Source organism: Saccostrea echinata, unplaced genomic scaffold, assembly GCF_033153115.1.
Source record: "Saccostrea echinata isolate AGI-Se365-2 ecotype Australia unplaced genomic scaffold, CSIRO_AGI_Sech_v1 ptg000062l, whole genome shotgun sequence".
NCBI classification, from domain to species: domain Eukaryota; kingdom Metazoa; phylum Mollusca; class Bivalvia; order Ostreida; family Ostreidae; genus Saccostrea; species Saccostrea echinata.
Window position 1 is genome coordinate 7,103,534 of NW_026889811.1, and position 12,327 is coordinate 7,115,860.

General features: G+C 33.9%; 1 protein-coding gene across 2 annotated transcripts in view; it reads right to left on the reverse strand.

Moving 5' to 3' along the window:
• LOC133175487 (ATP-dependent RNA helicase DDX1-like) overlaps positions 1–12,327 on the reverse strand; it is a 145,826-nt gene that overhangs the window by 67,644 nt on the left and 65,855 nt on the right. The window lies entirely within an intron of this gene.

The following is a 12,327-nucleotide window of genomic DNA, read 5'->3' on the forward strand; positions in this document are numbered from 1 at the left end:
CCATTCTCATATATATTATTGTATGTACCGTACAAATTACTCATTTTACTGTATTTGGAGGTCAGAGTATTTATGTTTTCAAAGACAGATTATCCATTTCATAATCTGAAAGATCCAACAATTCCTTCATATTTCATTGATCCATATGGTAGTTTCGTTCAACAAGACACTTGGCTGTTTCCATAAACTCCGACCTGCCAATCGGCAATCCTCGACTGACTCCGCTACGCTCCATACAAACCTCGGAAGTGATTGGTGGAAAAATATGCATCGATTACATTTCTCCGCCAAAAACTGCCTTGTAACTCATTTCATATTTTACTCTGCATAAAGTTCTTCAAACATTTTTTTCTCTTGTCTAATTCTTCCTTGGATATTGGTTTTGATCACATCATATAAGTAGTCTTTGAAAGCAAAACATAGTGTTGGGCGTGCTTGAAAGTAACTTAGACTTCAAAGGTATAACATTTGGAGGAATTTCAAAGAAGATCACATGACTGCATCAGCAACATGGTAGAACACCATTGACGTCCGAGGTTAGTGTGCGAGGAACAAGCCAACCGAGGAGCTCCGAGTGCCGACCTGCTCGTCGGAGTTTGCGAAGACAGCCGCCATTTTGGACCTGCTTCAAATTTTAAAATGCAAATATCTAGAGTTTAGATTGATCAATTTGAAAACAAACTATATATTAAGCATTTTCAGAAGTGCCTCTATTAACACTGCTACTATCAAAGAAAAATACTGAAAATCAAAAAAGTTTTAAAAAATCAACTTTTTAAATTCGCATCTGGTAACGACCGGAAGTAATGACGACGAACGAAAAGTCACGTCCTGGCTAGTATTTATCACGATTTATAATCCCTGAAAGTTTCACATTGACATCTTTTACCGTTCTTGAGATTATCCGCGGACAAAATGTCATTTATAAATTCAGAAAATAGTCCGTAACTTGGCACCGGAAGTAAATTTCCAAATTTTCTCTCGGATAAAATAACTTCAGTTTACAACACATTGTTCCTGTAAATTTCATGTAAATCCATCAAGTAGTCTTCGAGAAATTAGATGGGCGGAAAAATAACAATAATAATAATAATAATAATAACTAGAAACTCATTACTAGTAATGAGAAGGTCTTCTGTTATACTACTTCCTGTTTGCATGAACATGTCTTTTCCAACTTCGGTATAAGCCTAAAACTGATGTAGAAACAAAATAACTTTAAAAAAAATACTTTTTGCTTCATTTCCTGTCACGACCGGAAGTAATGACGACAGACGATTTTTACACGATGCAAATGAACTGATGACTGACTATAAGTCCTGAAAGTTTTAGACTTCAGTCTTTTACTTTTACCGAGCAATTGTGAGAACATATTCTAATTTTGGGGACAGGAAAACACACGACCGGAAGTGAATTGAATAAAAATCTCTGAATTTTCTCATGACATTTGTAGTATCTACAGGATATGTAAAAAAAAAAAACATTTCAAATACTTATCTGTAAGTGATATTTATGAGAAAGCTAAACATCGAAATAACGTAGTTTATCTCTTTAAACCGGAAGTTTACAGTTTTTGTTTCCGGTGGAATCTAACATATTTCAAAACACAAAAGAGATGCAACAAAGTGATGAAAGTTTTAATTTTATAAAGAAAAGTTGAAATTTTCGATTTTTTGATCACTTCCTGTGACGACCGGAAGTGACAGCTGACGCGTTTAACCCTATGTATTTTGCTTACTTCTCAAGGTCTATTACTCCTATAAGTTTGGTGTTTTAATCTCATGCCGTTTCCAAGATCTCGCTGAGATAACTTTTCATTTTGAGGACAGGAAAAACACGCTACCGGAAGTGAATTTTACTAAGATTTTTGACGTTACTCTAGACATTTGCAGTCTGAATAACATATCTAAAAATCATTTCAAATACTTTATCTATAAAAGATATTTAAGGGAAAGTAAAATACTCAAATTATGCAGTTTTCCTCTTATAACCGGAAGTTGTCGTTTTTGTTTCCAGTGGGACTGACATATTTCGACACTACAAATGAGATGCAATAATGTGATGCAAAAAAAAATTCAAAAGAGAAAAGTTGAAATTTTCGATTTCTTTGATCACTTCCTGTGACGACCGTAAGTGACGGCTGACACACTTAACCCAAATGGGCTCGCCTACTCCTCATGATCTATCACTCGTATAAGTTTGGTGTCTTAATCTCTTACCGTTTCTGAGATCTCACTCGGAAAAAATATTTTTGAAAAAAAACGGAAATCGGACATATCTGACGACCGGAAGTGAATTTTGAAAAAATGAAAAAAACGCCTCGGGGTATTTTCATTCTCTACCAACCCTGAAAATTTCAGGAAAATCCATCCAGTCATCTCTGGGAAATCCTGCCGACAAAAAAAGGGGGAAAAAAAAAAAAAAAATAATAATAATAATAAACAGTACAATCACTATAAGGTCTTCCGTCTTGAACGGAAGACCTTAATAAGAAACAGTAGAATCGCTATAAGGTCTTCCGTGAAGACGGAAGACCTTAATAAAATAGGTCCTAAAGATCTGATGTTGCAGAGTGTTGGTGAGCGTCGACACAGATTTTTTTTATCCATGTGTTTTTTTCGTTTTGACACGTCTAGCCTTTGTCGTAGTTCTGAACGATGTAATCTATTTCATAAATAAATTTAATTCATACCTGGATCTTTACGTCCTCTAGTTTTAATTAAAATACTAGAATTTTATTTGAGATCGTTTTTTTTTTTACTATAGGATTTACATCTATGAATAGATAATCATTTCCTAGAAGCTTCAGACGGCGTGATTTTCTCAGTGATTATAATGAATATAGGCCTATATGGAAGCATAAACGAATGTGATTTTCATATACACCAGTTTCAGGTTGCATGCTGGACATAAACGTATTTTAAAAAAATATTGCAGAGGAAATCGTTTTCCTCTGTAAGATCTTCTCTAGCATTTCCAACGCTTACATCGACCATGTACATTGTAAACATTGAATCATCGGCACATATATTGCGTAAATATTTGTTGTAGTAAATTGTTTTATGCGTCGTATTTGGTAAAAAAATTGAAACTCAACACACTTCTTCTGAAAAGAAAAGAAAGGTTTCTTTTTGCAAGTTTTCACAAATCTAGCAAAAAATATGCATGTAAGAATGACAGACGAAATTAAGAGAGGTTAACTCTGACAATCGAGGAACTATGGAGGTATCAGGTATACCGGAAAGAAAATTATTTTGAGCATAACATTATACATTAAAAAAAAATTTTAAATCATCATGTGCACGGGAATATATTTGAAAAATTAATTTAATTTTTGAAAATTCACGAGGACATGAACAAAGACTTTTCACCTCAGCATATTTCATGAACCGCATGATCATGAAGCACAAATTTATAAATGTCATTCAACCATTATTTTGGAAACAAAACAGTTTGCACTATGCCTATAGTTTTGACTTCAAGTGTGGCATTATGACGTCACAATGGAGATATGTAGTCTTACCTAGTTCATGAGAAAATGAACTGTTTTCTAACTTGCAATGAATGTGTAGGAAAAATATTTGCAAATGTAACTATTACATAGCAAATCAATAAAATTTGTCAAATAAGATAATAGCTAGGATTTATTTTATATACGGTATAGATTGCAGATACAAGTTCTCTGAAATAATCTACTCATTCAATGTGTTCAAGTGACTACCCCCCCTCCCCCTCCCTTTCCGATTCCAAGTCACAGTGCAGAGACCTCGATGAATGTTCAGAGCATGAACAATTTGGACCTTGGACCACTGTGCACTGGTTTAGAATGTATATATATTTATATTGAAATAATAACGGAATGAATATTTTGGAGATGGAAAAAAAAAGTGCATATTGTTGTTTTTTGTGTACATGATACTTATACCATTCTGCTATCATTCTGCTCTACGTATAAAATGAGCAACCACCATAAGATTTTCAGAAAAAAATATTTTATTAATCTATACGTATTGTTTTTTTTAATAGTCTTTTAATTAACAGATTATGCAAAGGTTCAGCAACAAACCATCAGATTAAAATTTATGAAGTCTTTTAATATTTTAGGAAGGGGGGGGGGGGTACTGAAATGCATGTAACTTAAAAAAGAATGTGATGACCCCACTTCATATTTTAACCATAAGTCACTTATAATATTTGTTACAAAACACATCAATATTAGGAAAATTCATTGGGCAATTTTTTGTCAAGACGTTGAAAACTGCTCTTGGGGTGAAAATATTACTGCAAATTTACAATGACTACTCCCCAAAGCAACTGTGGCATTACTATATCTATCAATAGTTTCCGATACAATTTTTATTTTCAATGAATATAAAGCATATCATTTAATATCTGGTGAAAATTATTTGTTTCAATTTTGATACCTGTATGGCATACTTAAAATTTCACTACATAAATATCAAAATACCGCAGTTATCGTGAAAGGGCTAATTGTCATGGTTTGATTTTACGTCAATGTATTCTTAGATATAGTGATCCACTTTGGCAAACTCTGGTTTCTTTGTGATCTTTTATAATGAATACTGTCATTACTGTACTGTGATCTTAAAAAAACATAATGCTTTATGTTTATATATCTAAGCCTTTTTCATAAGTAGCAATTTTCAGTTCATTTGGCTATCCTTGCATGATTGCAAAATTCAATTCTTTCATCCCTTCAAACCTTCATCTGAATGGCTAGTCTTTTTGTCCTTTCTCTCTCTCAAGATCTGTTAATTTTTCTTTTACATGCATTCCAGGGAATATTGTATCCACAATATAATTATTCCACTTTTTAAAGCTATAATATATTCAGCTATAAGACATACATTGAACAGTTTCACTGTTATCAATTTAAAATTTCTATCACTGATTTATAATTGCTAAACACACGATAAAACAATAAAAGAAAAAAAAATTAAAAAACATATGTTTTAAATTTGGAAAAATATACTGATTTTATATTAGAACTTAGATATGCTAATAACTAAATATACTTTTTTGGGAGTTAAATTTTTGTCCTAAAATCTATATTCATCTTAAGCGAGTCCTTGAAATATTGGCATTTTTCTGGTCATGAAAATGTATTTTCATAACAATTAATACCAGCAATTATTGTTGACATAAGTCAGTATATATTCCTAAGATTCAAAGTGAAGGAAAGAAAAAATTTAAGGTTACTTTTTGCATAAAGTTCAATTGCTCATAGATTTAAATGAATTAATTTTGTTTAAAATACAAGGGCTGTTTGGAAATTATTGAGACATTTACCTTTACTCCATAAAGGACAGAGATAAATTCATGAAAATTTGTCAACATTTTATAAAGAATGAATGAAACAAATGTGCAAAATTTCTAATTTATAGAAAAATTAGACAAGTTTCGTGAAATTATAAACATGCATATGTCTATTGACCTGGAGCAGCATCGCTGCATCATTTTAATGTCACATCAGCCTTAGATGTTTTCACAAGTGAAACGATCAGGAAGCATTTACTCTTCTTTCTCTGTTATCACATATAACATTCCAAAAATCAAATGTCTCTTTTAATGATTCTTTACAAAAAAAAAAAAAAAAAAGAAATAAAATAAAATGTGTGCTGTTGCTACCCCAGTGTAAAATATACATGAAGTGTCATATATAGGTTGACTTAGCATCATGCAGTACCGATTTATGCAAAGTGGGTCTACGTTACTTAGTCCGTAATAATTGATGACCGTCCAGAGCTTTTGTTTTTACTCTGGTTGAATTATTTGTAAGAAAAAAAAATATACTAATGAAAAAATCAAACCCTTAGACATATTTTTAAGGTCTTCCGTCTTCACGGAAGACCTTATAGTGATTCTACTGTTTCTTCTTCTTCTTCTTATTATTTTTCATTTTTATTTTTCTGACCTTTTCAAATCGCGATATCTCAAAAACTACTCAATCATTTTCAGCCAAATTTTCAGGAATGATGTGTTATCTCATGCCATTTTGAAATATTGAGAAAATTTGGAAAAATTCACTTCCGGTCAGGAATTATTACGATTTTTCACTTTTTCCACTAAAAATCTAGTCTGTGAATGTTCTCGGAAACTGTTAAAGGAAGGAGTCTGAAACTTTCAGGTATGATAGAAGGTGATTTGTAGATGTGTGATGGAAACATTTCGTGTGTCGTCGCCACTTCCGGTCGTCACAGGAAGTGATTTAAAAAGGGTAGTTTTTTTAACTTTTTTGTTTTTCATTATTTTTTAATGATATTTATAGGTTAAATAGAGAATCTTATCAGAATGCTAAATATGTAATTTATTCAAAAATGGATTAACCCGTACTCTAGATATTTATTGCTTGCTACTTTGATACGATGGTCTTTGATAGCGTAATGGTAAGCATGTTGAATTTTCATGCAGGCAACTCATATTTAATCCCCAGAATGTCCAAATTTTTTCACACTATTGTTTGGGCTCAAATGTAATATTTTATTTATATTTAAAGGGGGGGGGGGGGGCTATGTCGTTCAACATCAGAGCAATGGTGTTTGACTTCAAAATGGCACTGTCTTTTTACTCCTTCATAAAGAGTTTGCAGTTAAATTTTGCACTATTCAATCCCCAAAATTCCGATTTTTTTCACACTGTTGTTTGGGCTCAAATATAATATTTTATCTTTAAAGGAAGGGGGGGGGGGGGGGGCTATGTCGTTCAACGTCAGAGAAATGGTGTTTGACTTCACAATGGCACTGTGTCTTTTTACTCCTTCATAAAGAGTTTGCAGTTAAATTTTGCACTATTTAATCCCCAGAATGTCTGATTTTTTTCACACTGTTGTTTGGGCTTAAATGTAATATTTTATCTTTAAAAGGGGGGGGAGGGGGGGGGGCTATGTCGTTCAACGTCAGAGCAATGGTGTTTGACTTCACAATGGTACTGTGTCTTTTTACTCCTTCATAAAGAGTTTGCAGTTGAATTTTGCACTAATTAATGTGCATATGTGTGTGATATGACAAAATAAGGTAAAAATGTAGCTAGGTACCTATGAAATTGAATCACAAATCGGAGATTTGTCAAATTAAATTTTGAAAGTAAAATTTATTATTTTCTCATCTTGATTGAATAAAAATAGCAATTTCAAATGAGAGGGAACTTCAATGACATTTAGTTTAGAGCAAGATCCGCCATAATTAAGAGCTCAAAGCGACTTAGCGGATAAAGGTATGGTTAATTAATGGTATACAGTATTAACACAATGAAACACATAAAAATCTGTATACTTGAAACAGTATGTGAAAAAATATGCTTTCACGTAAAGTGTCAATCATTTTGTGATGGGGGGGGGGGGGGGGGGGGGTAACCTGAAATGCATGAAATCGGGTCTTAAATTAAAAAAAAATATTTAACATAATTTTATATTTTGTACAATTAAGTGTGAGAATCTCAAAGTTTAAAAAAAATTCACACAAATATGTTTTGGACAATAGGTCCTCCCCCCTCCTTAAAATGATATCTCGTATTTTTTTCAATCCAGTTTTGCAATATTTTCAAAATATAAACGTTTAATTATATTTAATGTATGATTGATTGATTGATTATATGTTGATTTAAGTCCCATTCGAGAATTTTTCACTCATATAGAGACGTAACCACCGGTGAAGGGCTTCAAATTTAGACTTTTACTCGGCACTCAGGGCCATTTAGCAGTGAGGGATCTTTATCGTGCCAACACCTGCCGTGACATGGGGCCTCGTTTTTAAGGTCTCATACAAAATATCCGCAACTTTCATTTCAAAGTGCCGAGCACATGGCGAAGGAACTATTTTTTGTATGAAGGTGTGACAGGAAATGCACAACATAACATGTTGTTTAAAGAGGAATCAACATCTATGAAGACAGAGAAGGGACGGAAGACCTTCTTGTTGCCATGGCAACAAGGTTTCTAGTTTTCTTATTGTTATTGTTTTGGCATTTCGTTTAGTCTGGAAAAGTATTCTCCATAGCGCTACACAAAATTTTTGGTATGCTCACTGCGCAGGCTTGACGTCAAAATTCATGTTGTCCTTGTTAACAGATTTCTATACCGTGCTTAAATTTATTTATGATCTCCATATTTCTGATCGAAATTCTATCAAACTTGCACAAACTGAAGTCAAATTAAATTGAACAAGAGGCCCATGAGCCACATCGCACACCTGAGCACATTGGCTAGGCAAAAACACAAATCAATTCATTATTGAAAAGATTAACGGGGGGTGGGGAGGGGGCTTGAATCTAAACTACTTGCTGATGCTTCCATGTCAATATAACAAATGGCTTTGTTGTACTTGAGAAGATTTTAAAAAAAATTCCCATATACTCCTTTGTAAAAATTTGATCCCCAATTGTGGCTCCTCCCTATCCCAGGGGTCATCATTTGGAAAAAACTTGAATCTACACTACCTGAGGATGCTTCCATATCAATATGACTAAACATAGCTTTTTTGTTCTTGAGAAGAAATATTTTTCTAAATGTTCTTAATATGAAAAACTTTTGATTCCCCACTGGGCCCCACCCTACCCCCAGGGGTCATCATTTGAACGAAATTCAATTTACACTACCTGAGGATGCTTCCATATCAAAATGACTTAACATTATTTTCAGTTCTTGAGAAGAAATTTTTCTATATGTTCCTGTGTAAAATTTTCAATCCCTCATTGTGGCCCGACCCTGTACCCGGGGGTCATCATTTTAACAATTTGAATCTACACTATCTGAGGATGCTTCCATATCAAAATGACTAATCATGGCTTTGCAGTTCTTCAGAAGAAGATATTTTCCTATATATTTATATTTAAGACTTTGATCCTCCATTGTGGCCCCGCCCTACCCCCGGGGGTCATGATTTGAACAAACTTGAATCTACACTACCTGAGGATGCTTCCATATAAATATGACTCATCATGACTTTGCTGTTCTTGAGAAGATTTTTTAAATTTTTCCTATATATTTCTATGTAAAACTTTGATAGTCCATTGTGGCCCCACTCTTAGTCCCCAGGGGTCATGATTTGAACAAACTTGAATCTACACTACCTGAGGATGCTTCCATATAAATATGACTCATCATGGCTTTGCTGTTCTTGAGAAGAAGATTTTTTTTAATTTTTCCTATATATTTTTATGTAATTCTTTGATAGTCCATTGTGGCCCCACCCTTACCCCCAGGGGTCAAGATTTGAACAAACTTGAATCTACACTACCTGAGGATGCTTCCATATAAATATGATTCATCATGGCTTTGCTGTTCTTGAGAAGAAGGTTTTCACAGATTTTTCCAACATATTTCTATATGTAAAATTTTGATCCTCCGTTGTGGCCCTGCCCTACCCCGGGGGTCATGATTTGAACAAGTTTGAATCTAGACTACCTGAGGATGCTTCCACATGAGTTTCATTTTTCCTGGCCCTGTGGTTCTTGAGAAGAAGATTTTTAAATGATGCTATTAATTTTTCATAAATACTTTATTATCTCCCCTTGAAAGAGGACGTGGCCCTTCATTTGAACAAACTTGAATCCTCTTTACCCAAGGATACTTTGTGGCAAGTTTGGTTGAAATTGGCCAAGTGGTTCTTGAGAAGAAGTCAAAAATGTTAAAAGTTTACAGACAGACGGACGGACAGCTAAACAGATGGACGCCGGACAAAAAGTGATCAGAAAAGCTCACTTGAGCCTTTGGCTCAGGTGAGCTAAAAATTATATACATAAATTGAATTATATTCACTCTTACTATGGGTACATCGAGAGTTTGAACGTTGGTGTTACATATTTTCAATATTAGATTTCGTGACTGCCAGGTATCCCTACCATTGACACATTAATAAACCATTGAAATATTTGTAAAATATTTTTTGTTTTTATCAATTCTTAGTGTTTGTCAAACGTATATGCAAATTTTCATCGAAAGACATTCATTAGAAAGAAGAATATACTGGTATACAATGTCTCAATAATTTCCAAACAGCCTTTGTACATATTTAATTAAAATTGTTGATAAAATTTTTAACAAGAGGCCCATGGGCCACATTGCTCACCTGAGCACATTGGCTAGGAAAAAAAGCAAAAATCAGTACAGTATTGAAAAGTTTACAGGGAGGGGGTGTTGAATTTTAAACTACCTGATGATGCTTTCATATCAATATAACAAATGGCTTTGTTGTTCTTGAGCAGCAGATTTTTTTCCCCATATATTCATTTGTAAAAATTTGATCCCCCATTGTGGCCCCACCCTACCCCTGGGGGCCCTCATTTGAACAAATTTCATTCTACACTTCCTAAAGATGCCTCCATATCAATTTGACTAATCATGGCTTTTCTGTTCTTGAGAAAAAGACTTTTTCCTATATATTCCTCTGTAAACTTTGATCACCCATTGTGGCCCCAACCTATCCCCGGGGTAATGATTTGAACAAACTTGGATCTTCACTATCTGAGGATGCTTCCATATAAATATGACCAATCATGGTTTTACTGTTCTTAAGAAGAAGATTTTTAAAGATATTTTCCTATATATTTCTATGTAAAACTTTGATCCCCAATTGTGGCCGCACCCTACCCCCGGGGGTTATTATTTGAACAAATTTGAATCTTCACTACCTGAGGATGCTTCCATATTAATATGACCAATCATGGCTTTACTGTTTTTAAGAAGAAGATTTTAGAGATATTTTCCTATATACTTCTATGTAAAACTTTGATCCCTCATTGTGGCCTCACCCTACCCCCGGGGGTCATGATTTGAAGAAACTTCAATCTACACTACCTGAGGATGCTTCCATATAAATATGACCAATCTTGGCTTTACTGTTCTTAAGAAGAAGATTTTTAAAGATATTTTGCTATATATTTCTATGTAAAACTTGGATCCCCCATTGTGGCCCCACCCTACCCCCGGGGGTCATGATTTGAACAAACTTGAATCTACACTACCTGAGGATGCTTCCATATAAATATGACCAATCTTGGCTTTACTGTTCTTAAAAAGAAGATTTTTAAAGATATTTTGCTATATATTTCTATGTAAAACTTGGATCCCCCATTGTGGCCCCACCCTACCCCCGGGGGTCATGATTTGAACAAACTTGAATCTTCACTACCTGAGGATGTTTCCACATAAGTTTCATCTTTCCTGGCCCAGTGGTTCTTGAGAAGAAGATTTTTAAATGATGCCATTATTTTTTCACTAATTCCTAATTATCTCCCCTTGAAAGAGGGTGTGGCCCTTCATTAGAACAAACTTGAATCCCCTTTACCCAAGGATGCTTTGTGGCAAGTTTGGTTGAATTTGGCCCAGTGGTTCTTGAGAAGAAGATGAAAATGTGAAAAGTTTACAACAACAACAACGCCAACGACAACGCCAACGACAGACAACAGACAAATTTTGATCAGAAAAGCTCACTTGAGCCTTTGGCTCAGGTGAGCTAATAATAGATGTCATATCCCAAAACAGACATCGAAACAGTGGTTAATTAAAAACACAGTAAAAAATTTATTTGAAATTGGCAACCGATTCTTGCAAAAGATTCAACTGACCAATAGTAATAAGCAGTGAAAACTTCTTCCAAAATAAGCTGAAAAGTACACCTGACTTGTAAAGGAAGTATAAACAGTACAATAAAATCATGATTTTTAACTCAAAAATGAAATTTTAACTGCCACTGAAGAATAAACCTGATGGCATCAAAAATCACACATATCCATCAACACAATTTCCTTTAAACACATCAAACTACTGAAACTTCCATTTCTACCTGTATTTTTAATAACCTATCCCTTGTACCAAAGCACATATTATTTTCCTAAACTGTCACTATAATTTATCTATATATGTACCGGTATTTTAGATACCTTCCAGACAAGTACACAATCTCCCTCAAATATTGTTGTAATCTTTCGGACTTTCCAATTCTTTTTTCTCTATAATTTCCTGGACCAATTACAACTGTTCAAACACCTGACCAAAAATTATTTCAAGGCTGAATACAGAAAGCAAAAACAAACCTTTCCTTGCAATGATTTGGGCTAAGAAAAAAATGTTGCAATTTATTTTCTCAATTATTTGTCTCTGAAGACACAATTACAATAGAAAAAAGTCCCGAATGCACATTCCTCTAAATTTGGAAAAATAACAATCCTACGTAATATATGGCATTCCCACTCCCAATTTCTGCCTTTTTTTCAAAGAACACCTCTGTAATTGCTTTGTTTCAGGAAGCTGATAGAAAAGTCAACATTTCGCCAGTGGCCCATTAAGACTGATTATTTCATCAGTGATTC